The sequence below is a fragment of the Panthera leo genome, chromosome C1 (assembly GCF_018350215.1).
Source record: "Panthera leo isolate Ple1 chromosome C1, P.leo_Ple1_pat1.1, whole genome shotgun sequence".
Taxonomy (NCBI): Eukaryota; Metazoa; Chordata; class Mammalia; order Carnivora; family Felidae; genus Panthera; species Panthera leo.
The window spans coordinates 189,286,994-189,312,551 of record NC_056686.1 but is presented as its reverse complement, the minus strand read 5'-3'; the positions used below and the strand labels follow the sequence as shown (position 1 = coordinate 189,312,551).

Genomic DNA, 25,558 nt, shown 5'->3' with positions numbered 1-25,558 from the left:
AGAACATGGAGATAGTCTTTTTGTCTTACCACACGAAATAGCTTTCTCAATCTCTAGATAAAAAGATTCATGTTTTGATAGCTACAGCCTAGACATCCTTATGCTAACATTACAATTGGCAGCAATCAGAAATTTTCCTAGTATCATGACGGACCAACTACAGAGAGTGTTCCATGTCATCATGGTGTGGAATTGGAAATCTTCCCTGTGATAATATCCAATTACTCACTATGAAAAGCATACATCATTGAATTCCTAGACATAGTTAATAAAAAGCAGCACTATAACCAATTTTGAGTTTATGCAATGGCCTGGAAAAGTCTACCCATGCACTAATTGCCTGCACTGCTTACATTCTCTTTTCATGGCCCCCTCCTCCTTTGGTCCAATGGCTTTAGTCTGGGCCATTATGCCAGGACCTAAGTATAGCAGAGACCAACAGACCAATAGTTCAGTAGAGACAGGCTTACAGACAATTCCACATAGCTTTCCAAGAAATACTGTAAACCAAGAGGAGTCCAAGGAACAAATGGGCTGACAAAGTCTGTCTGTCTGTCTCTCTCTCTCTCTCTCTCTCTCTACTAAGAGAGCTCCACCCCACCCCTAGGTTTATGTTTGTACTGATTTAATCTCTAAATAAAGCAAAGCATATCCTTAAGGCTCCAGGCTGTTTTTTTCTCAGAAAGTTTTATGATTTCTTCTTCCTTCTCCATAATTCTAAATAGAAGAACATTAAATCTTTTCTGTGACTATTCCTTTTGATTTAAAGTTTTCCTTTTCAGGTTCTACAAAGAGCTGCCATCTCTAAAAAGAGAATTTTATTAGACATCAGTTTTGTTTTGAAGTACAATAGAAGCTGATTTCTTAGAAATTCAAGCATTGGAAAAATCATTGTGACAACTGGTACTAAGCACACTTATTTTCAGTATTCTAAATACTGGAATAGTTCCCAAAGAATGGATTTTATTGCTGCAATTACAAAGTAATGATAATTATATATGAAAGTGTTGTTAAACCAAGAGTATGAATTACAACCATGGTGTGTCCAAACACAACTGCAGGCCTGACATACAGAGTAAATAGATACTCAAAACCAGCTTCCTCTCCAAAAAATGACTAGTCTAGGCATTATTACTTACCTCAAACCAGTTTTTATTCACAAGCATGAACAACCACAAATATAACACCAACTTGGATACAAATTTTTTTTTTCAAAAAATCAAGATTAAAAACAAAAAAACAGATCAATGGAACAAGATAGAAAGCCCAGAAACAAACCCACAATTATATGGTCAATTAATCTTCAACAAAGGAGGCAAGAATACGCAATGGGAAAAAAATCTCTTCAACAAATGGTGTTGGGGAAACTGGACAGCTACATGCAGAAGACTGAAACTGCATCACTTTCTTACACAATAAATGAAAATAAACTCAGAATAGATTAAGAACCTAAATGTAACACCTGAAACCATAAAAATCCTAGAAGAGAACACAGGCAGTAATTTCTCTGACATTGGCCATAGCAACATTCTTTTTTAATTTTTTTAATGTTTATTTATTTTTTGAGAGAGACACAGAGTGCAAGCAGGAGGAGGGTCAGAGAGAGAGGGAGACACAGAATCTGAAGCAGGCTCCAGGCTCTGAGCTGTCAGCACAGAGCCTGACACGGGGCTTGAACTCATAAATGGTAAGATCATGACCTGAACCGAAGTCACACGCTTAACCAACTGAGCCACCCAGGCACCCCACAACATTTTTCTACATATGTCTCCTGAGGCAAGGGAAATAAAAGCAAAAATAAACTATTGGGACTACATCAAAATAAAAAGCTTCTGCACACAGAAAGAAGCAATCAACAAAACTAAAAGGCAACCTACTGAACAAGAGAAGATACTTGCAAATGACATATTGAATAATGGGTTAACATCAAAAATATATAGAAAAAACTTATACAATACCCAAAAATAAGAAAGGGGCAGCGGGTGGCTAGGTGGCTCAGTTGGTTAAGCGTCTGATTTTGGCTCAGGTCATGATCTCACATTCGTGAGTTCGAGTCCCACATTGGTCTCTGTGCTGACAGCTCGGAGCCTGGAGCCTGCTTCAGATTCTGGGTCTCCCTCTCTCTCTGCCCTCCCCCAGCCCTCCCTCACTCCTTTCCTCTATCCCTTTCTCTCTCAAAAATAAATAAACATTTAAAAAAATTTTTTTAAGAAGAAGAAATGGGCAGAAGGTATGAACAGACATTTCTCCAAAGAAGACATCTAGATGGTCAATAGACGCATGAAAAGATACTCAACATCACTCATCAGGGAAATGCAAACCAAAACCGCAACAAAGTATCACCTCACACCTGTAAGAAGGACTAAAATCAACAACACAAGAAACAAGTGTTGGCAAGGATTTGGGGAAAAGGAATCCTCACGCACTGCCTGTGGGAAGGCAAACTTGTGCAGCCACTGTGGAAAACAATATGGAGGTTCCTCAAAAAGTTAAAAAGAGAACTACCCTATAATCCAGCAACCAAAGAATACAAAACATGATTTCTAAAGGATACATGGACCCCTATGTTCAGTGCAGCATTACTTACAATAGCCAAATTATGGAACCAGTCCGAGTGTCCTCAATAGATGAATGGATAAAGAAGTGGGGTGCTGTGTGTGTGTGTGTGTGTGTGTGTGTGTGTGTATATAATAGAATGTGTGTATATATATATATAATAGAATATTTATATATATAGTGGAATATGTATATAATATATATAAGATATATATATATAATGGAATATTACTCAGCTATAAAAAGGAATGAAATCTTACCATTTGCAACAACATGGATGGAGTAGAGAGTATAATGCTAAGCAAAATAAGCCAGAGAAAGACAAATACCATCTGATTTCACTCATATATGGAATTTAAGAAACAAATGGACAAAGGAAAAAGAGAGAGACAAACCAAGAAACAGACTCTTAACTATAGAGAACAAACTAATGGTTACCAGAGGGGAGGTGGGTGGGGGGGATGGGTGAAATAGGTGACGGGGATTAAAGCTACACTAACCATGACGAGCACTGAGCAATGTATAGAATTGCTGAATCACTATATTGTACACCTGCAACTAATGTAACATTGTACGTTAACAATACCTGAATTAAAATAAAAACTTTACTTAAAAAAAAAAAAAGTGTTTTGCAACATAAGCGTGCATCTCACCTGCCCCCTTCCTAGTCTCTCACAGAAGCCCTTAGCTCTGAAAATTGCTTGAAAATTGCTTCTTCCATTTTGAAGAAATGGCATCAACTCCAGCTAAGCACCCGTTCATCCCTTCTGCTGCCAGTCATAGAGCTTTCCAGCTCTGAAGTCAAGTTGCACTCAGCCCATGCTGCCTTTTATCATAGTTTTGAATGCCCGGTTTTCCTAGATAACCTTTTTCCCACAGGGTGCAAAGTCCATGGCTCCTGCTTCTTCAGGGTACTGCACCGAGCACAGTGCCTCATGCTCTATAGGTACTTCATATTTGCTGACTGCCTAAAATTCAGACACTCATCTTAATATGGTTCATTTGCTCAAAATTGGAGAACCAGTGTATCAGTCAGGGTTCTGTCAGGAAGAGGTGGCACAGGACAATAGCGCAAGTCACGAGAATTTAATAAAATATATGCAAAGGGTCCCTGGAAACCAACAAGGGGCAGGGCAATATGCCAGGTCTAGTAACACCAAGAACTGACCGCTTCCTCAAGGGACAAGGAGAGAGAACAGAATCCTGGAAAGGGTTCCCTGACAGGAGGGGTGGCCCTCGGTAAGGACATACATAGCCAACCTGTCAGCGAGGGAACAGGACACCACCTACTCTGTCCACTCTCTTTTGCCATACATTCTCCCTTCACTATACTTCCCACTGGCTGAACCGTTCTGGAAGCCAGCAGGCAAGGGAACCTGTTACGGTCAGTCCAGGAGGGTGACTATCCTTTCCAGGACAAGAGTGGTGAGAAGGGCAGGCAAGGAGGGCATTTGGAAGGACAAACACAAGAAACACAGGTCAGACTGTGGGAGCTGTTAAACAATCCTCCCTGGATTCTGACAGCTTGAATCCCTGTCTCCTGCTCCCCACTTGGGCAAACAGCATGGAACCTTTCTGGTGTTGGTTTCCCCATCTGATAAAGACAACAGCACCAATCTTGAAAAAGTGCCATTAACAGAATTAATTTGATTATATGTGTACAAGTACCTACCACAGTACCCGGTACAGATTAAGTACTGAACAAAAATTATTAATAAAAATAGTTGTTTTCATCCTCATTAAAATTACAGTTTCCTAAAAATTCCTTTTTGGATATTGTGGTCTTTCAACTAACAAAAACACCTAGAATATCTGATTTTTAGGTTCTACCCCACCTTCTACTATAAATGACTATCTGAATCAGACTTGAATGTTAAGACTATATTTGCAATGTTGCACTCCAACCTCTACCCCATAGAGAAAAGATTTTTACTGTTCAGCTTCCCCAGTCTCAACCCTAAGACTTGGTGCCTGACTGCTCCCTGCCCACACTAACTAGCTAGACTTCCCAGAATACTACTGGCACCAATTTGTCAGGGAAAGCAAACTGGGATTTATAACTTACTGATAGGAAAGCCAACCACAGAAGAGTTAAAAAGACATTTGCCAAGGACATATGGCTGATGGGTACTCAAGTCAGGGCTGGGTAACTAACAATGGGGAAACCTAAAGGCCTAATTAAGAGGAGCCGACTGGGTCCTACAATTAAAAGATGATACCATCAGCCTCAATGAGTCTGAAATTCTGCAAAACAGCCTGCTATGAATGATATATTCTCATCCCCACCAAGTTACAGATTGAGTACTGTAGAACAAAGCATTGACAAGGAATACATACTAAGCCTGGGGAATAATTAATGCATAGTCATTTGGAAGCCAAAAAAATCTTAGCATAGCATCTGATGGCAGAGCCAATAGAATAATGAAATGGTTTAATGTTACATTCAACATGTCGACTTTCATTAGTACTCTGTAAAATGTCCTTACTCTAGTCTTGAACCACTGACAGAAATACCACCTGTGAAGTCCAGTTTGCTCTAGATAACAAAATTACACTTAGCTAAAGCCAGCTTAAATATAGTGAGCGGTGATACTCCATGTATGAATATCAGTTCACCACACCGCAGAGCTAGGTCCTGACTCTGGTTCTTTATCTACACATAACCCCCTTCACTCAGACAAATATTGATGTGCCTAATGACTATTACATAAAGCAGTGGATGCTATCCATGAAATTATTTAATAAGTTTAGCAGGGTTGCTTAGCAATGCAGCTTCTTTACCAATTTGCTGGGGAATGGCAAATTTCCACTTTTTTTGTATAACTGACACAGCAGGCTCCTAACTAAGAAACCCAGTTACAACATCCTCAATATACAAGTCATAATCTGTTCTTTATAAACTTAGAGACCATTGCTTGCTGCTTTCTAAATTTTTCCATCAGAAGATGCACAGCTTGATTGCTAAGGATCTCACTTTTTTATTTTAAAAACCTAGTCACAGGTTATTCCTTAGCATAGGATATTGACACCTTTACAGCTTAGAGACAGCTTATCAGGAAGAATGCCAAAAAGCTGGAATATCTATTTCAGTTTTATTCTGCCACGCCCCCCCACCTCTTCCTGTCAGTCTTCGACTCTTTTGCCCCACTGCAGTAAATTGTTCATTCTCTTTTCCAAAAGCCCACGGGCCTTCTCAAGCAGTGACTTGAACTGTTCTGAACCTAAAGGAAATATTAAACCTCAAAGAAATGAGGTGGGGCGGGGCGGGGGGCATTGTGGTAAAGGAAAATTGTGCACGGCGGGGGGGGGGGGGGGGGGGGGGGGGGGGAGTGGTAAGGGAGAAACTATACAAAAGAAAAAACTCCAATCAATTTGCTAAAGGAATCATCAACTGTTACAACCCTCATGGAAGGCTCCTGAGGAATTTAAATCAAGGGTAATAAAAATAGTACTTGAACCTAGTTACTTTATTTCTGGAATTCTAAACAAATAATCCAAAACATGGAAAGCCTGTGTGTGCAAAAATATTCACCCCGTTGGCCATAGTAAAAATGTTAGATATTAGCATATGACTAATAGGGAAACAATTCAACATGTTATACATACATCTCAGATGTTATGCATTCTTTAAACTGATGGTTCCATTAAATCTGGAAGGAAATAGAATGAACTGTTAATGGGACAGAAGTGCAGTACTTGGAAACTTTGTAAAACTTTAAAGAATGTAGTTATCTTAAAAAAATTACTCACCATGAAAATAGACAATAAACATTAAAATTTGCCTTTCTATAAATCCTGTAGAAGGGTACATAAATTTTTTTTCTGTTTATCATGAGTTTATTGGAGCCTGAGTCTGAAAGACAGAAAATCTACTCCAGTACAACAATGTACAAAACTTAATGGTAATGGGACAAAGTAGAAAAAACATTACCAATAGGGAGTTTGAAAGAGTAATGGGTTTATGTCCTTTATTTTCCAAGGTTTTGTAATATAATTCTTTTACTTTATACTAGAAATAGTTACAGATAACAACAGCGTTTAAATAGTTATAGAGACATAATTGTTACTAAAAGGCAAATGGTCACTGTGAATCTCTACATGGAGAATTGTAAAGGGGTTTTTAGAAACCCAGATTGCAGACACAAGGCCACTGGCAATTCCAAGGACTGGCTAAATATGCTGAAAGGGATAGAATATAGCTGTAAAACAACAAAATGTGGGTTTCAAAAAATTATCATTGATGCATGGGAAGAAAACTTAGAAAGTTAAGCGCAAATAATCTAGACTAGAATAATGTAAGCCTATACAACTAGAGTTAAGGCTTACTTCATGGCCTGAAGAGCGCGAGATGGCAGGAGGAGAATAAAAACAAGGATCTTAAAGGCAGGGCCAAGCAAGCACCACTACAGTTAAGAGAAGTCACGCTGGCCACTTTTCTATCAGATCTCAAGTGGGTCAACATGGCGCCAAGATTAAAATAAAGCAAAACCCTGTTTGGGAATATAACAAGAATAATTGAAAGGGGTGGGATTGGAATTTGCCTTTGGAGTTTTAGCTAAGCCTGCTCTGTGAGCCAAATAAAGATGATAAAGGAGCCTAACAACACCAAGCATGTAACACTCATATCCAGATGACTAACTTGACCTGTACTTGCCATTTGTTTCCTTGTTATGAATTCAGCACTGTAAAGTTAGGTCCTACTCAAGGTAAGGTTACATATACACACACAGAAGTACACCTGTGGGGTCTATAGTACTCCATGACACTAGATAAATGAGAAATTATCAAAAATAAGCAACAGGCTTTGATGAAAAAGTCCCATTGGTTTTGATCCTTTCTATATTCACTTTCTTATAAATTAATTAAAACAAAAATATTTAATATTTAAGCCAAACAAATATTTAAGCCATTAACTCTTCACCTCAAGAAAAGCCTACAAACATATGCATTTGACTATAAAGAAGAAGATCCATTAAAGAAGATAATTAGGAAGACTATCCTAGCAACCTAAAAAAGAAAAATATGCCCTGCAAGAATAAACAAATCTTAACAAAAAAAGTTAATCAAAAGTCCAGCAGTTCAAAGAGTATCTCATTATTTTTTCATCAGATGGGAAAATGATTTCTATTATGATACATTAATAATTTACAAAGCATTTCTACATTTATTATCTTCCATAAAAGGCTTGGAATGTAGATTATTATTACCCCTTTTTATAAGACAAGGAAACAAGCAATGGGTAAATTAGCAGAGCCAGACCTCAATCCAGTACCCATTCTATTATTCTCTCTAGTTACTGGTCTTTAAAAACTCCCTACAGTGCTGTAACACATGGAACACTTCTCAGATGTCCACCCCTCATTGAGAGTGAACTTGAAGTTCCTTTTCAACATGTAGCCTCAAAACTTGTGAATTAGTGCTCTGCCTCTTAAGGAAGAACAGATAGCATTTTCAAACAAATCATTTTAATTTTTAGGAAGATACGTTAGAGAAGAGATGCAAATATAAAATCAAGTAAAACAATATAACCCTATATTGGAAATTCATAAACTCACGAGGTACACACACACACACACACACACACACACACACACACATGTGTTTTTAGCCCTATCGACTGAAAAATCCTAGACATGATGACCAATCTAGTAAAAACCACCACTTCTAGCACCCAAATCATGGTTCTCAAGGTACTATTTCCCACTGAAAGAAATCACAGCTCCATGGACAACATCTGATCCTGGACTGGGGTAGGAAAGAAAGGTACAAGATGAATCTAGAAATTTTTGTCATAGCAGAAAGCAAAGAAGCCTTAAAAGACCATCACCATCAACCTGAAGATGTTCCCATTGGCTAAAAGATGAGGAAACGTCAGCAAAGAGAATAGTAACTATTAAATCCAAATAGGTTTATATCTGTACGTTCATAAGAGTGTGTGTGTGTGTGTGTGTGTGTGTGTGTATATATATATATATATATGTATATATAAAATATATATAAAATACCTAGTCATTTCTGAGGATTCTAGGGAACTAACCCATTTTTCTGAACTAGTAAAAAGATGGAAAGAACCAAGCATTAAATTCACCTTTTCTCTACAATCCTGTCCTTCAGGGTAAGCAAATAGTTGATGAAAATCTCTCTTTAGTACCGTTCCAACTAATAAATAAAGAATGGAATATTACTATTTTGCCAACTCAATGAAACAATGGCTCCAGCCAATGATCATTTGTAGCCACAAACAGTGAAAAGTAACTACATTATGTGATTCCCGGAGTATACAAAACAGCTATGAAATGTTCCTACCCCACCTAAAAGAAAAAAATTTTGACCTTTTAGATCTAAAAATCAATTTAAAGAAATAGAGAACAGAAAAACATGTTGACCACCACCATGGAATGCACTCTGCAAAACACAGACTGGAGAACAAAAGAGGACAAATGATCCTATTTTCTCAACAAATTAAAAGGCAAGAACTAAAAAGGGGAGGGAGAGAAGACCATACATCAAAGAAACTTAGGAGACATGAATCAAATGCAATGCGTGCACCTGTTCTGAATCCTGATTCAAGAAAAACTGTAAAAATATATGTATGAGAACGAATGAAATTTAAATCTTGACTTATCCATCGAGAATATTAAACTGTGAATTATTTTTAGGTCTGATGAGGACATGGCATCATTTTTTTAAAGAATCCTTTTTCTGAGATACATACAGAAATATTTGTGAATGAAATAGGACATCTGAGATTTGCTTCAAAATACTCAAAGGAGGGGTGCCGGGGTGGCTCAGTTGGTTAAGCGTCCAACTCTTGATTCTGACACAGGTCATGATCTCACAGTTTCATAGATTCAAGCCCCACATTGGGCTCTGTGCTGGCAGTGAAATAATAATAATTAAAAAAAAAAGAATACTCAAAGGATACCGGGGCATAGTTTTCATACTCAAACAGCAAAATCTGAAAGGGACTATGATCATTGTAGAATGATGAGCAGGGGATATGTTGTCCTCTAATCTACTTGTTTTGATGTTTGAAATTTACCATCATTTAAAAATACACTTTGTTTAAAGTTCCTCTGGTTCCTATAACTATTTACCCTTTATTCTAAACTTAGTAAAAATAAACAAACTCTCTTGCACTGAGGGATTTTATTTTTAACAAGGTCATCAATTTTATCTCCAAAATGAAAAACTTGACACATTTTCCTAAACAAAAACATTAAAATATCAATGTAAGTATGAACATTAATAGAAAATGTCCTATCACATAACACAAATTAATATATTCTTCCCACAAGAAAATAAAAAAACATAACCATATGCTGAAAGATATACATATGCAATGCATGAAAACTTTGAGGAAACATACAATGAGGAACAAATGACTATATAAAAATATAGTTTCTTACCTAAACCAAGATATCCGTATGTAGGACGAGACGAACAAAGAAGATGTTAGAAAACACAAATCTCCACAAAGATTCTCCCATTACCTCTTTGCTATAAAATTTGCCATTCAAATCATTCATAGGTTTCCAAAATTCTTCAAAGTTCCATAAGCACGAAGTTCAATGCATTTTTTTCAACCATTCTTTCCCACTCCCTACAATATCATTACACTATAATTATGCACACGCAAACCCCTCTACCCCTTGCCACTATGGCATTTCTTCATAAGCACATCTGCTAATACTACTTAAGATAGTTTTTAAAAAGCCGGTTTGGGTCAGATTGACGACACTATTAACGTAAAGGACAGAGACCACTAGATAGAAATCTAATTTATATCATCTACGCTAATCTTGATCTCCAGAATTTAAGCTCTCATGGCAAGGCACTGAAAGGTAAACAGGGTTGCAGAATTCCTTGTTTCAAGTACACAGAAACTAGGAGCATATACACTCTAGATCCATAACTTTGTTCTCAACTTTGGAGACATCTTATTAAATATAATGCTATATCCACATCAAGAATTCAGTGTATTCAGTAAACATTTCTTAACATGACCAGGGAAAAGCCTATAGTGTTTGGTATATAATTGTATTAAGAAATAATGGATAAATCAGTATGTTCCTTTTAGAGAAAAATTTCAGTAAGATATGAGCTTAATTTAAAATAGCATATAATTCAAAATAACTGCTCCTCAGGCAGTGAAACACATTAGACATAATACTGCTTACACTACAGAGATGTAGCATATTTTAATGATATTTCATGTAAAGTGCTTAGAACCATGCCTGTCCCTGGGGTGCCTGGGTGGTTCAGTCAGTTTAGTGTCCGACTTCGGCTCAGGTCGTGATCTCACAGTTCGTGGGTTCGAGCCCCGCATCGGGCTCTGTGCTGACAGCTCAGAGCCTGGAGCCTGCTTCGGATTCTATGTCTCCTTCTCTCTCTGTCCGTCCCCTGCTCATGCTCGCTCTCTCACTCTCTCTCTCTCTCTCTCAAAAATAAATAAATATTTTTATTTTTTTTTTTAAAAAGAACCATATCTGTCCTAGAGTGACACTACCCAGGTGTCAGTTCTTGTTGCCTCTGCTGCTGCTTGTAGCACAGCTACAGTTACTAACTACAACACTACTTCTCAGGAAACCAGTGATGAACAAGAAGAGGATGTAAAGGGAACAGAAATGATACAGAGGAGGTAGAAGACTTAAAGCACTGGGAATTAATTCTGAAGGAATGGAAGGAGTAAGGGTGGCTTAATTGTCAATGGGATGCCTGTACAAGGTTTCGAAAGATGACTGAATGTAGGAGGGTGCTTCCAATCAAAAGCAAGAGCACAAGCAGAGAGCAGAAAGGAAAATGATTTGCACAAACAGCAAAGCAAGTCATTCTGCAGAAGCTTGCGATGTAAAAAAAAAAAAATGTAAAACAGTAGGCAGGGGGCAAATTTCTAATTCTTGGAAAGCTAATTTTGTTGTTGCTCTTATGCACAGATTTTCAAAGGACATCATCTCTCCACTTGAAGTTCTCTATAGGATTTCAAAGTCATTATTCTATTCTTTTCTTCTTGCTTCTCTTTGAGCAGCTACAAGTTTGATCATCTCTTTTGTTCTTCTGTAAAAGCTTTGGAGAGTATCCAACTTCATGAGGTCTTTTTGAAGCAAGTTTAGGCAACGGGATGCACATCCTGCCAGAACGGTATACGGATATTTACCAATTATCATCTCCCAAGCACTTCCAAGTAAAACACTGTCAGTCAGGCAAATACTCATCCATCCTTATATATATTTTACAATTGCTATACTCTATCGGATGTCAGCTTCCCCACCCCCACCCCACCTCTATTCTACTAAAGAAACATGGGGCTCCTGGCCAGCCCAGTCAGAAGAGCATGCAACTCTTGATCTTGAGGTTGTGAGTTCAAGCCCCACGTTGGGTGTAGAGATTGCCTAAATAAATAAGTAAACTTTAAAAAAATTCTTCTTTCTCCACACAAATTTGCTTAATCAAAACATTAAGGCACTTTGCTTCATTTATTTTCTACCCACACTACAAACACACAAATGTTTAAAGAACAGGGTTCAAAGGCCTCTTTTGGTAAGCCAGTGATCTCAGTAGCCTGAAAAATACATACAGGAAGGAAGGTTTTAGTCATATAAAAATGTGTTAAAACTATGATGCATTGTAAGTACATCCAACTTTACCTAAACTTGAGTGTCAGATGTTCAAAAGACAAAGTCACTGATCAGTTTTGAATACAGTTTCTAACGTGCGATTAACTTAAGAACACAGATTAAATGACTTCATGATGTTGCAGGAGAATGATCAGCAGAAAAACTTCAAAACCTTTTTTAAAAAAGCTATCTGCCTTTTTTTCCCCCTAGTCTTTAGTTTGTGCATTTATACATCATCCTCATGGCATATAAAATGTTTGCAAAACTATTTGCTAACCCTACTTGTTTAACAACATTACCATCAACAACTCCAACACGACCTGTTCCACAGACTAAAAACTAACTTTACATTGTTTCCATAAAGAAAAACAACTGATTGGAATTTAAGTCCAAGTATATAAACATTGTACAGGCTTCACTGTGTCATTTCCTGAGATGATCTTTAGGTGGTGGGAAGGGGGTAGCAGGTACCAACGTCCTTTGGTCATCAGAGGGAGAAATTATTAAATACTAAAGGTGCAAAACTTTTGCTCAAGTCAGCCAGCCATGTTAAGCATACAATCAAACATCAAGATTATAAAATTTACAAATGTTAGAGTTTTCAAAATTATAGTTAAGAGGTAACCATATAAGAGACTAGAGTTTTAAATGAAATGCTACAGCTAAAATCTTCAAAATGCATCTCTTGGAATTGAAAGCCTTGAATCTAAGGTACCCAACAATAAGTGGATAAACAAGCTAATATAGTCATACAAGGAAATAATACTTATCAATAAAAAGGAACAACTCATACACATGCATTATGGATGGATTTCAAAGATATTATGCTGAATGAATGAAGCCAGACACTAAAGAGTATATACTCTAGGATTCCTTTTCTATGAACTTCCAGAACTGGCAAACTAATCTCTGGGAGATAGGTACTGACAGAACTTCCAGGAGTGACAATAATGTTCTGGAACTTGATACCAATTATTCACAAAGGTGCACACTTATCAAATCTCAGCTAAGGTACACAAGATTTCTAAATTCTGCTATAGAGGTTTTAAAAATAAAAGTGTTGAGGGGCGCCTGGGTGGCTCAGTCAGTTAAGCGTCAAACTTCAGCTCAGGTCATGATTTCACAGTTGGTGAGTTTGAGCCCTGCATCAGGCTGTCTGGTGTCAGCACAGAGCCTACTTCGGATCCTCGGTCTCTCTCTCTCTCTCTCTCTCTCTCTCTGCCCCTCCCCTGCTTGCTCTCTCTCTCAAAAATAGACTTTAAAAAAAAAAAGTGTTGAAATTAATGTACATATTAAATATCTATACTTTGAAACGCATCTAAATATGATATGTTTTAACAAATAGAATCTAGATGTTGGATATATGGGTGCTCCTATAAAATTCTTTTAAATTTGCTCTAGTTTTGAAAATTTTCATCAGAAAACGTTGGCCGGGGGTGGAGGGGTATGGTGGATCTGATTTTCCTAAGATGCATGGGAGTGAAGCTAAGTAGTAAAATATGGACACATCATAAAATATTATTTATTATCAAAAAGTTCAACTGGATTTATCAAAAGTTTGAGAGAGCAAGGCAGGTTTCGAGATTCTAAAAATACACAGAAGACAAAAAACATTGACTCTAGATTTTTACATTTTGTTTCAGAGCTTCATATTTCAACAGGTTTGTTTTTCATGTGGGTTTGTTCTTCTAAAATGAAAAAAAGCATACACGAAGGAGTATAGTTATCTTCTACCTGTATCCAAACCGTAATCACGCCCACTTCGTGAATACTTGTACACGGGGGCCACAGCACACTTGAATATGAAAGCAAAGTTACATTGTTTCTCAGTAAATAGGCTCAGAGGAAAAAATAAGAGCAAGGAAACTGGCAGGAATTCATGCATAAATATATTTAACTATCCTAATTTACCAAACATTTAGTATGGTGCCAGTTTCGCCTCTATTTACAGGAGGGTACTGCAAACATTATCTGCTGCTCATTTGTCCAAACTCACCCCAATTATCCATTGGGATTACTATTTCTAATTGATCGCTTACCAAACTCTAAGCAGTTCTATAAAACTGGACAAATTTTTTAAACTTTAATTTTTCCTGAAATTTTCAAATCTTTAGAGCAGAAATATTAAAGCTGTCATGTATCTCACGCGCAGAAAACTGGAATTTTCTACTCCATAATTCAAACTAGCATGTTCTAAATATATAACTGAACTAATTTCAATGTAAATTTTATAATTTTAAGCATATTTACAGTCTCAACATTCAAAGTGTATAGAAACATAGCTATAAATGACACATCAATAAATCCTTGTGAACTTGTAAAAAAAAAAAAAGAGTTTTCATTATACTATGGTATATGCAGGGGAAAAAAGTATATGAAATGAGTGTTCAACTTTAATAAAAGCTAAAATCTATAAAATAAGCTATTCAAAAGCAAAGGTTAGATCAGTCTTCATTGTAAATGTCATTTCAAGGCATGTGTTATAAATATACCTAGAGCTAATAGCAATGTATTGCTTTAATTAGAAGGATTTAATTAGAAGGAACAAAGCCGAGGCAGGCATGAGATGTCTGAAATCATCTGGTACCAATGCCATCTCCTTTATTTATTACCTTCGTTGCTGATTCTTTGTCGAGAGGTTCAGTGTACTTAGTTGACAATAATCCCCCTTCCTGGCAGCAATCCATGGTGATTTTTTTCTCTTTTACTAAGTAGCAATGGCAATATTCTCTGGTACAAATGGTGGATGGCCCTCTCCAGCTACATCAAAAAGAACATGTTCCTGGTCTCTCCCTGGAAGTGCTAGAGAATTAAAGCATGTGCTTCAGTAGATGACGCTCTTCCCTCTAACACAGCCGACCATGAATTTCTCACAGAGTATAGAAGGCATACAGAGCTGACATTATTCAACATTTTTTTTTTTCTTTTTAATCCACAATTACAGCCCTGGCAAAGGATTCACCTCTGGCTTAAAACGAGGACCAAAACCAAAACCAACAAAAACAAAAACAAAACAAAACAAAGTTAAAGACCAGGAGAAAACATTTGTAAATTGTACATCAGACAAAGAACTCATATAAAGAACTCTCAAAACTCAATGGTGAAAAACAATCCAATCAGAGAGTGGGCAAAAGACATGAAGAGAACATTTCACTGAGGGCAAATCAGCACATGAAAAGAGGTTCAACATTCCTAGTCATTAGGGAAATGTAAATCAAAGCCACGATGAGATGTCACCTACTAGAAATGCTACAGGAAAACAATATTGATAACACCAAATGCTGGTGAGGGTGTAGAGAAAATGAATCTCTTATACATGGCTGCTGGTAGGAGCACAAAATTGTCCAGTGACTCTAGAAAACAGTTTGACAACCTATTTTTTTTTTTTAACAGTTTGACAATTTAAAACTTGAACGCACACTTAAGGCCTTGCAGTAATACTCCTGAACTTTTGTGCCAAAGCAATGAAGACTGTGTCCTTTGTTCACACAAAACCTGTACACAGTTGTTCCTAACAGCTTTATTTGTAGTTACTAAAAACTGGAAGCAACAAAAGCTTCCTCCAATAGGTAAATGGCCAAATGAACTGGGGTACATCCAAGCCACGGAATACTACATAGCAATAAAAAGGAAGCACTATGGATACATGCAGCAACTTGGATAAATCTCAAAGGCACGGTGGAGAGTAAGGGGAAAAAAAGCCAATCTCAATGGGTCACATACCCTACGTATGAATCCGTTTATACATTCTTGAAATGACAAAATCGTAGTGAGAGCAAAGATTACTCATTGTAAGGAAAAAGGTACAGGTCCCACAGGGTACGGATGGAACTGTAAAGGGGTAGCGGGAAGGAGATTTTTGTGGGAAGAGACTAGTTCTGTGTACTGATTGTAGCGGTCACTACGTGACTCCACGTGTGATAAAAACAACATAGTCTTAAACACACACTTCACACCAATGCCAATTTCCTGGTTTTGATATTGTATTATATAGCTATTTAAGACTAAACCAGGGGCGCCTGGGTGGCTCAGTCGGTTGAGCGTCCGACTTCGACTCAGGTCATGATCTCGCGGTCCGTGAGTTCGAGCCCCGCGTCGGGCTCTGTGCTGACAGCTCAGAGCCTGGAGCCTGTTTCAGATTCTGTGTCTCCCTCTCTCTCTGCCCCTCCCCCGTTCATGCTCTGTCTCTCTCTGTCTCAAAAATAAATAAAACATTTAAAAAAAATTTAAAAACAAAAAGACTAAACCAATGGAAGAGACTGGGTGAATGCTATATAGCACCTCTCTGTGCCAACTTTGGAACTTCCTGTACAAATGTAATTTTTAAACTAAAGAGCTCCTTTGTTTAAATAAAAATTACCATCTAAGATTACAGCCATAGACTACGAGGACACAGTGTGAAAAAGTAATTTGAAGTCTGGTAGTTCGGAAGTAAAGATGAAATGTATAGTCTACCATCTCTGCGGAAGGACTGCCAAAGCAAATGAGAGAGGCGTATCACGTAATGGGAGCTATCCAACAGATCTCTGTATTTGCCTACTTTGACAGAATTTATGTACATTTCAATCTTAAGCTATAGAGTTTCTACCCACTAGCTCATTATACATTAAAGAAATTCTGGCACTAATTCAAATGTGGATTATCTACTAAATGCAACAGTCTCTGTGGAACATACGGATGAAGCCCAATGTAGTGTTTAAGGTTAAAGAGTTGGACGGTCCGTATTCAGAAACTGGCCCAGCCACTACTATGCCATCTTGAACAAGTTGCTTACCCTCTTTACAACTACTTCGCCGTCTGTAAAATGGTAATAATGTATTAAATATGTAGCATAAATATGGCTTAGGTAAGTATAATTACATAAATAAAACTAAGACAAAATATATTTTGTTCTAATCAAACCCTGTGATTAAATGAGGTATCCCACATGACCCATTTAACCTAACCACCAGAACATACAAAGACTAAAACATGTGAGTTATTCTTAATCTCAAAAAAAACCTTCTGATGAATCGAGGTAGCGAGTTTTATACAGTCATCTATGCGATTAAGGGGCTGAGTATGCCCCATAGAGAAAGCCACAGGGAGCACACAATGTTATGGGAGTTTAGAAGACAGAGGTCATTTTGGACACAACAGAACAATGCTGGCTTTGCAGTGTACAAGATTTGAACCGAAAGATATGCTGGGTCAGGTCTTTCCAGCCAGTGGACACTGCACACATGATACTGAGAGGATGAGAAACTGAAAGGCATGCTCACGTTGTCGAGTCTTGCCAACTACAAGGTTCCACCTGAGCTGAAGGAGTCCCGCTGGAATGTCACAGGGTTCCAGACGGGCCATCACCAAGTATTTCCTTTGCAAAGTGTCACTGTGTGTTCGAAACCGTAAGTGTACTTTTTTTACCTTCTGCAGCTCACCTCCTTTTGAGAGAGAACTGCTAGGACCTACGTGAGAGTGGAAATAACCAGTTCTCCCTAAAGAAGTAGCAAGAGATGAGCCGACCAAAATTAGAACAACGATTACACATATTGCTAAATTCAATCCCCAAAGTGTTTGACGGCCACCTGGATGAAAGTAAGACACACCTGACTGACACAAGATCTCACTGACCACTGTTTATAAGTATAAGCTATGCACAAATAAGGTCTAACTTAGATTGAAAGCTAAATCTTCCCTTCTTCTTCCCCCTGGCTCAAAAAAACAAAGCTTCAGTTTGAGATAATGAGGATAGGCCATAAAAAAACTATTTAGGAAAAATTAGTCCAAGATTTCTGGGAATGTTTATCAGAATAAAACTACAAAGTGAAACGCTACTTTGTTTATAAGAAATTGCAAGGAGGCAATATAATATTAAAAATAGAGAAAAGTCGGGTTGATGGTTAGAGACAGTATTTTATTCTACCTCTCCACTCCTAAGATATTTTAAACACAGCCAAAACTAATTCAGGGAGATTAGAAGCTGGGTATTTAGAACTAGACTGCATTATTAGTAGAAATATCATGCAAGAGATCAGTTTCTAGAATTCAGGCACAGTGTTCCAGAGGCTTGAAAGTGTGGATGGGAGAGAAAATACACATGAAACTAAGTTACTCAGTGCAAAGGAAAAATATATATGTATTATCATATATAATAAATGTAATAAACTATATAACATAAAATAAAAATTTTACATAGTACATTATATATTAGATGTCCTTCATTTGTTTAGCAATTTTATTCTCCTAACCCAAACCCTTTTGTAGTTAATATTCCCTATAGCTTTAAGTATTTCTTTAGCTACTCTTTGAATTTTCCATGATACACTACATCTTTTTACCTTAGAGCACTTAACAGTCTTTTGTAATCCATTCACTGAATATTTATTGAATACCTACTATGTGCTATTGGAGTTGGAATTCTTCTCAAACCCTAAAAAAAAAATACATGTAAGCTTGGACTTCTTCTTATTTTGATGTACAGATCGCACGTGTCTGGGATGGCACTTAAACTCTAAACAGTGTCCTTGGGGTTTGAAATACCAGGAGTGACCTAATCCAGGGGGCTTTGAAGAGTTGTCTGGTTGGAGCTGTACATCCTGGCTCATTGGGGGCTCCCGGAAAAATTATGAGAGCTCACTCTCTCTCCCTCTCTAATAACAGCCACCACTACCAACTATGGGACATGGGTTGTTTGAAGGTGACTGAGCAGCTGGTGTCTAGAATGGAGCTAAACTGGAGAGAGATTGGAAGAGGTATCAATGCAGAAGGGGCCACACCGACCACCTATGTAGAAGAGACCTAGGGGGAGGGTGTTAAATCTTGCAAAGTGGCATTTCCCACTCCAACAAAGACAGTGTGCATGACAAGGCCAGTGAAAGCTTTCCAAAACTCTGCGAACCAAACCAGAGGTGGAGGGAGGAGGGACTACAATTATTGAGAAGAGCACCTAGAACCAGTACCACATAGTACCTGTGCTACTGAAGAATCCAGATTCGTCCCCACCTAGGTCACCCTGGTGCTCAACTACTTGTTTTCTCACCACTGCAAAAACAGTGGCTCCCTAACTTCCTCTCTATTCTTTCCTTGTCTACGGTGGAAGAAAGCAATCAGAGAACAACTTCTTTACCCTGCTGTGAGCAAGAACATCTCAGAGAATCCTTTTTAAGGTTGTAAAGATTAAGTGCAAGAAATACTTGCAACAAAAACGGGTTATAATGCTGTAACTCCTTAATGAGATCTCACCATACACCTACTAGAATTGTTAAGTCAGACAGCACCAAACGTTAGAGAGGATGTGAAGCATCCAGAACTTTCATTCATGGCTACTAAGTGTGTAAAGTACTTGGTGGCTTTGTTTTGTTTTAAGTTCCATATATAACCGTCCAATGACTCTGCAAATCTACTTGTAGTTATCTCTCAAAGAGAAATGTTAATCTATGTCCACAAAAAAAGCCTCGTCAAGATGTTCACAGAAGCTTAAGTCATAATTGCCAAAACTAGAAACGGCCCAGATATTTGATAAGAGAATATATAAATCATTTATACACTATAATCATACAATGGAATACTACTTAGCAATGAAAAGGAGGGGCCTACTAATAGCACAGCAAAAACGAAGGCCAAAAGTAGGCTGGAAAAGGCCAGATTAAAAAAAGAAAGAAAGAAAAAGTGTGTGTGTGTGTGTGTGTGTGTGTGTGTGTGCGCGCGCGCGCACTCATGCGTGCACACGCACCTGACTCCACTTACATCAAATCCTAAAATAAGCGAAGCTAAGCCATGGTGAGAGAATCAGAGCAGTGGTCCCTATGAGGGGTGGGAATTAGGAAGAAACAGGAGAGAACTTCGTGGGTGATGGAAATGTTCTGGACAGTTGTTGACAATTCATATACTTGATAGTATTGTTTCTCTTGGCATTGTAAAGTTTCAAATACAAGCCACCTACTTGTCATATGAAAACACAAGCGCTCTGTCCAGATGTTCTTGGAAGTGTCACAAATGCTGGGTGCTGGAGAGAAGAGCCTGGAAATAAACGGGAGTTGGATGCACTACAAGACTAAAAGGGGTAGAGAGCTACGTTTGTAAAAGGAAACAAGGGTGGGTATGGGAGGTACACCTTCTCCTAGCTGAATAAAAGTCCTGGACAATGGAGGGGATAGCCACTGACTCTTTTACACCTGTATAACAGACACCATTCACGCTCTGCAATACTCTATCCCTCTACTTCAGGAACTGATGGAAATAATATATAACTAAACCCCACCACAAGTAACCACAAAGTTAGACAATTCAAGGGGGTCATTTCTGGAACAAATCATTTAATTGCTGGAGTCCAACCTGGCAGGGTTTTCATACCTTACTGTAAAGATCGTGGAAGCCTGGAGATCCAAGGAATGCTGGGCCAACACTCAAAAGAAAACCACCCTAGAGTGTCACTTTGACCCCCAGAAGACCATGTGCATGAGAAATAAACCTCTCTTAAGACACTGAGCTCTGGAGGTTGTTACCACAGCACAATCTGGATTGTCCTTATTAACATGGCCTATTTTTTTAACACATCTTGAAAAATGAGATTATTTCTTTTGACTACATGAGTTAACAATTGTGCATTAGACACCATGTTAGGCCCATTAAAAGACCCCCAAAATAACAAGATTTAATCCTTACTTTCAAGGTGGTTGTAAGTCTGATAAGGGAGAAAGGGCATGTACCGGCAACAACCAAGATCTCCTGGTGTGAAACAGGAGGTAGTAAGCGAGCACTATGGGAGGTCTAGTCCAACACCAGTGTCCTCCTCTCTAAGCTACAGTAAACCCCGGGTGCTCATGTTTCTAAACAATTAAAACAGCTACACATGTCATTTGCTGTAAATGTAAATCAAAGTTTAGCAACACAGAGAAAAGATATTCAGAATAACCCACAGAACCACTTCAACTTCCTCTCTTGCCTTCCCCATTGCCCCAGCATTTTCAGATACACCAGAACAGAGACTTCTTGTCATAGCAAGCCACAACCCCTGTCATAAGTACATAACTTGAATGTCCCTGCAAAGCTAACATACAACAACTGGCTAAATATACAGCTCATGGCCCAGCACGCTTTTTTGTGTTAACCCATGCAAGTGTCTCATGAGTTCAGACCGGGCTTGAAGAGCTTTTCATATCTTGCATTATCAGCATTACTTCAGCTATCACCTTATGGCTGACATCGGTACTTTTCACAAACATACCAGTTCTGGTCCTTCCAAGCCCATGGTAACACTGCACTTCCCTTTCCTCTCTAATGGTGCTATGACTTGCTTAGGCCAATACACAGCAAGGATGTCTATCACTTCTGAGCTGTGGCCTGTATGAGCCAATATGTGAATCAACATACTAATTTTCCTCCATCAGTGTTTGGAAAGGCTGTGCTAAGATGGAATGCTGACAGCCAGGTGAGTGACCAGATCAGTAGAAATCCTTTCCTAACTTACACAGACACCTAGAGTAACCAGGAAATAAAACTGCTGATATAACACTCTTCTGTTATTTTTTAACTGTTACCTTCTGCTGGCATTCTTCTTTTCTGTACAAGATTTTAAACTTCTTTGTCTCCTGCCCCTCTCATCTTTTGTATTAAGAAAAAATTGACACCATCAGAATTACTAACGAATTAGAGGATTCTTTCTTCTTCTCAAAGGACTTGACTCAGTCGACATAACGTCTACTCTTGTGATGCTAAGCCAAAATGTTAAGTATCCAACTGTATTTAAGCTATTTATTCAGAGAGATTGAAGGATAAGAGAAAAAAAAACAGAATGGGGGGGGTCTGAATAGGGGTGAGCAGGTGAGAGGGGTGGAAAAGGAGTACACATGTAAGAGTACAAAGGTTAGAGAAATTAAAAGGGTTCTAGAAGTCTTCTGCATGATAGTAAGCATCCTTCCACAGTAAACTAATACATATTAGTGGCCTTTACAAGTAAAATAAAGTTCAATCAAGCATGCAGATAGACTTTTGCAGGTATGCCTAGGGGCTGAAATCAAATCTAGCAGTGGGCTCACACGAAATCAACCTTTCTGCTTCCTTCTGGTATTCTTTTTTCACTCATGGTAGTCTATTTGTAAGGAATCACCAATTGTATCTGCTTCCAAAAATACTTACCGTCTTTACTAACACAGGGGAGGAATGAAGACAACGGAGTCTGACAGAAATGCGTAGAGATAATACGAACAAGGCATGGGAGGACTTATAAAATATGCATCGGTCATGTAAGTATTAAAAATATGGAGATTCCATTTAGATTTGGAGTTAAGAAAGCATAAAAGCCATCTTTACCAAGAAGGAGATCTGAAAGTTTGGAAAATGTTCTGTTATATGCCAAATGAAGGTAAGTGGAATATGGTTAAAAATAGAATCTTTCAAAAGAACATTCTCTTGAAAATGAAGTAGGAATGAGTCGACAAAATTTTAAGTATAATAAATGACTGAAATGTAAAAAATAGAGGTATTACAGCCTCTGGAGGCTTTAGCCATAAAGACTTTATTACCTCCCACTCTGTGCCCTCACCTAAGCTCCCCAGAGTGCAAAACAGTGGATGCTTAATAAATGCCTAATTAATCTAGTGGTTTAAGGCGTTTACTTCAGAAACACTGTGACCTAATCAAATACCTTTGATCACTCCAGGATTTTCAGTTTTAGACGTGTCCCAATGGCATTCCAACATATTTAAACCCTCTTATAACCCAAGAGAACAAATTACTACTAAAACATGATACGACTTTTTGTTAGTGGCTTCAGTGAAGCAAAGCTTAGATTAATTTATCAATCCTCATTTCTCCACTGACAGTGTCTGAAATATCTTCTCTAAAAGTAAAAATAAAAGTGGACCTAAAATATAAATTCACCCTTAAATAATCCTAATATATCTCAAGAATAAGAAGTTGATAAGTAGAATAGTACACTAAGCTAATTCGCAAATAAAACCCCTGCATTAACCTAATGGAAAAACCAAAGCATGCTATCTTTGTACATTAATTTTAGAAGCATACTTAATTGAATACCCACAAGCAGTCTATCTCTTGGTTACCTCCACAGGGCAGGACAGCTTAAACAATACCATTGGCTCTACCATTTCGTGAGGTTTTAGCAAGAGTGTGCAAGCCACAGACAGAGAATATTTAAAGATGGCGAAACCCTTGCCTGAAGAGAAAGACACATATAAAGTTAAAAACATTAGGTCTTTAACAGTGCTTTCCCCTAGGAGGTGGAAATCTCAGGCTTAGTAACCTACAGGTCGGTTTGCCCATCCTTAAGACCTCAAAATTGGACCATTTCCACAAAGTAGTAGATTAAGTGTGACTGGCTTTTAGGGACTTCAAAAGGTACACCAATTTGGGGAGGAAACCATATTGCATTTGTGGGGTATACCAGACATGGTAATAAGATTGGTTCATAGGGCTTACGAAATGAATGCCCACAGTCATGTTCTGATGGTAGCTTGCACTTCAAGTGGAAATAAAGCAACATGACCACAGTCAAGAATTCTGACTTATTCTTACCAATGAGTCCACCTAGACTACACTGAAAATGCTTAGACATTAGCCTTCCATTAGGTGTAGAGTCCCACCTAAGATGCCCTTCAGTTTTCACTGTTCATGTCACTCATCCTATGGTGAAGAACACTATAAACATAACCGTTACTTACTAGTGACAACTGCCATGCTAGAGATTTGCAAAAGTACAAAATGTCTTGAGCCAAAGAAACGAGCTAATCAGAAAGGGACAGCTCTGTCATCAGCCACCAAGAGCCGATGATGAAACGCCTGCCAATTAATTCTGTTGCGACCATCCCTTCGCTTACACAGAGAACTTGAAGACATGAGCTCAGCCCCAGTCATGCAGGCAGACTACTGGACGGCACACATTTGGAATGCAGAGCGATGTCCAAATGTCGACCTTCTCCGTTCCCAGCCTCACAGCCCTGCTGAACAGCCACAAAGCCAGTAGTCAGCCCTCTGCTAAAAGAGAAAGAGGTGAGGGAGAAGCCTTCTCTACAATCAAAGAGGGCACAAGCAGATGCAAAATCCAGGGGATTTAGGGCAAGAAACATCTCAGAAAGAAAGTACTGAGCAAGAAAAAGCAAGCTCATGTACAAGCAATTAAAACAAAACGAAAATATAATCCTGAGTGAATGATTCTTTATTGCATAACTACCAAATGAACACAAGATGAGGGAAAAAAAGAATAAAGAACATGGAAAACTATAATCCAACAGTGTTAAGCAGTATGTGTAGGAATTAAACACATACAAATTACGTACAAAACAAGATACTCCTAGATGAAACTAAAAGGCTTCAATCTCTCTTTCCCTTTCCTTTCCAGTGTCATTCAGTTCTTCAGCCCTCTCCCATATCAGAAGAGTCCAATATCTCTGGATGTATTAAATGCAAGAAATGCCCTAAGAAGTCACATTAGGATATTAACAGTTTGATAATCCTACTACAAAGCATCAGTATTATAAAAGTAGTTGATCAGAAAGGACTCCTTAAATCAAAGGAACTTCCCTAGGAGATAGGTTCTGGACCCAAGCTTCCAGGTAGTATCCTCACCACCATCATCCCAATTGAGGCCATATCCACTGAAAGGGTGATCAGTGTTGCAAGAACTCTAAACAGCATTTTTTCATATGTATTAATTCACTTAATCCTCACTACAACCCAATAAAGTATCATTTTATAGACGTGGAAACAGACTGGGACAAATTACTTGTCAGAGGTCCTTCCAGTAGTAAGTGGCAGTTCTGGGTTTCCAGAGCAGGGTGCTAGGGTCCCAGAGTCCATGATCTTTCCTCTACTACACATCCCAGGTGACACACAGCTTCCTCAGCAAGCTAGTGTGATCCCAGGTGAAAATCCAGAGATATGAATACAGCCCAGTAAGAACAGTAGTTCAGACAAGAAATTATGTAACAAGAGATAAGAGAAAAACACTCTCCTCTCTCCCATGGACACTAGAAGAAATAGCTTTGGGGAAATGGGGATTTTGTGGTTTAAAATGTTGGATATATCCCAAAAGAATATTGAGTTATGCTAATTGCCATATTTTTGGTTCCGATTTGTATGCAGACTGGGTCTTGTCCATCTACCCCAAAAAGACCTGTTCGGTGCATTCCAAGAGAGATTGACCAGTCTTTGCCTACAAAGGCATCAGAAAACAGGTGGCATTTGAGCAGTGTCTTGAAGAAAAAAGAGTTGCCAGGCAGAGAAGAGCTCACTGTTATCTTCCGTAATTCCAATCTGTCTGCAATTACAGGCTGGAGAAGGCTTGAAAGAATCAGGCTGGGGGCAGAATATTAGTGAAAGAAGCCAGCTGGTTTCTACAGGAGCTCCAGGTGGCATCACTTATCAGTATGACTTTACCCCACCCT

General features: G+C 38.3%; 1 protein-coding gene across 1 annotated transcript in view; it reads right to left on the bottom strand.

Moving 5' to 3' along the window:
• PARD3B (par-3 family cell polarity regulator beta) overlaps nucleotides 1-25,558 on the bottom strand; it is a 1,004,169-nt gene that overhangs the window by 895,958 nt on the left and 82,653 nt on the right. The window lies entirely within an intron of this gene.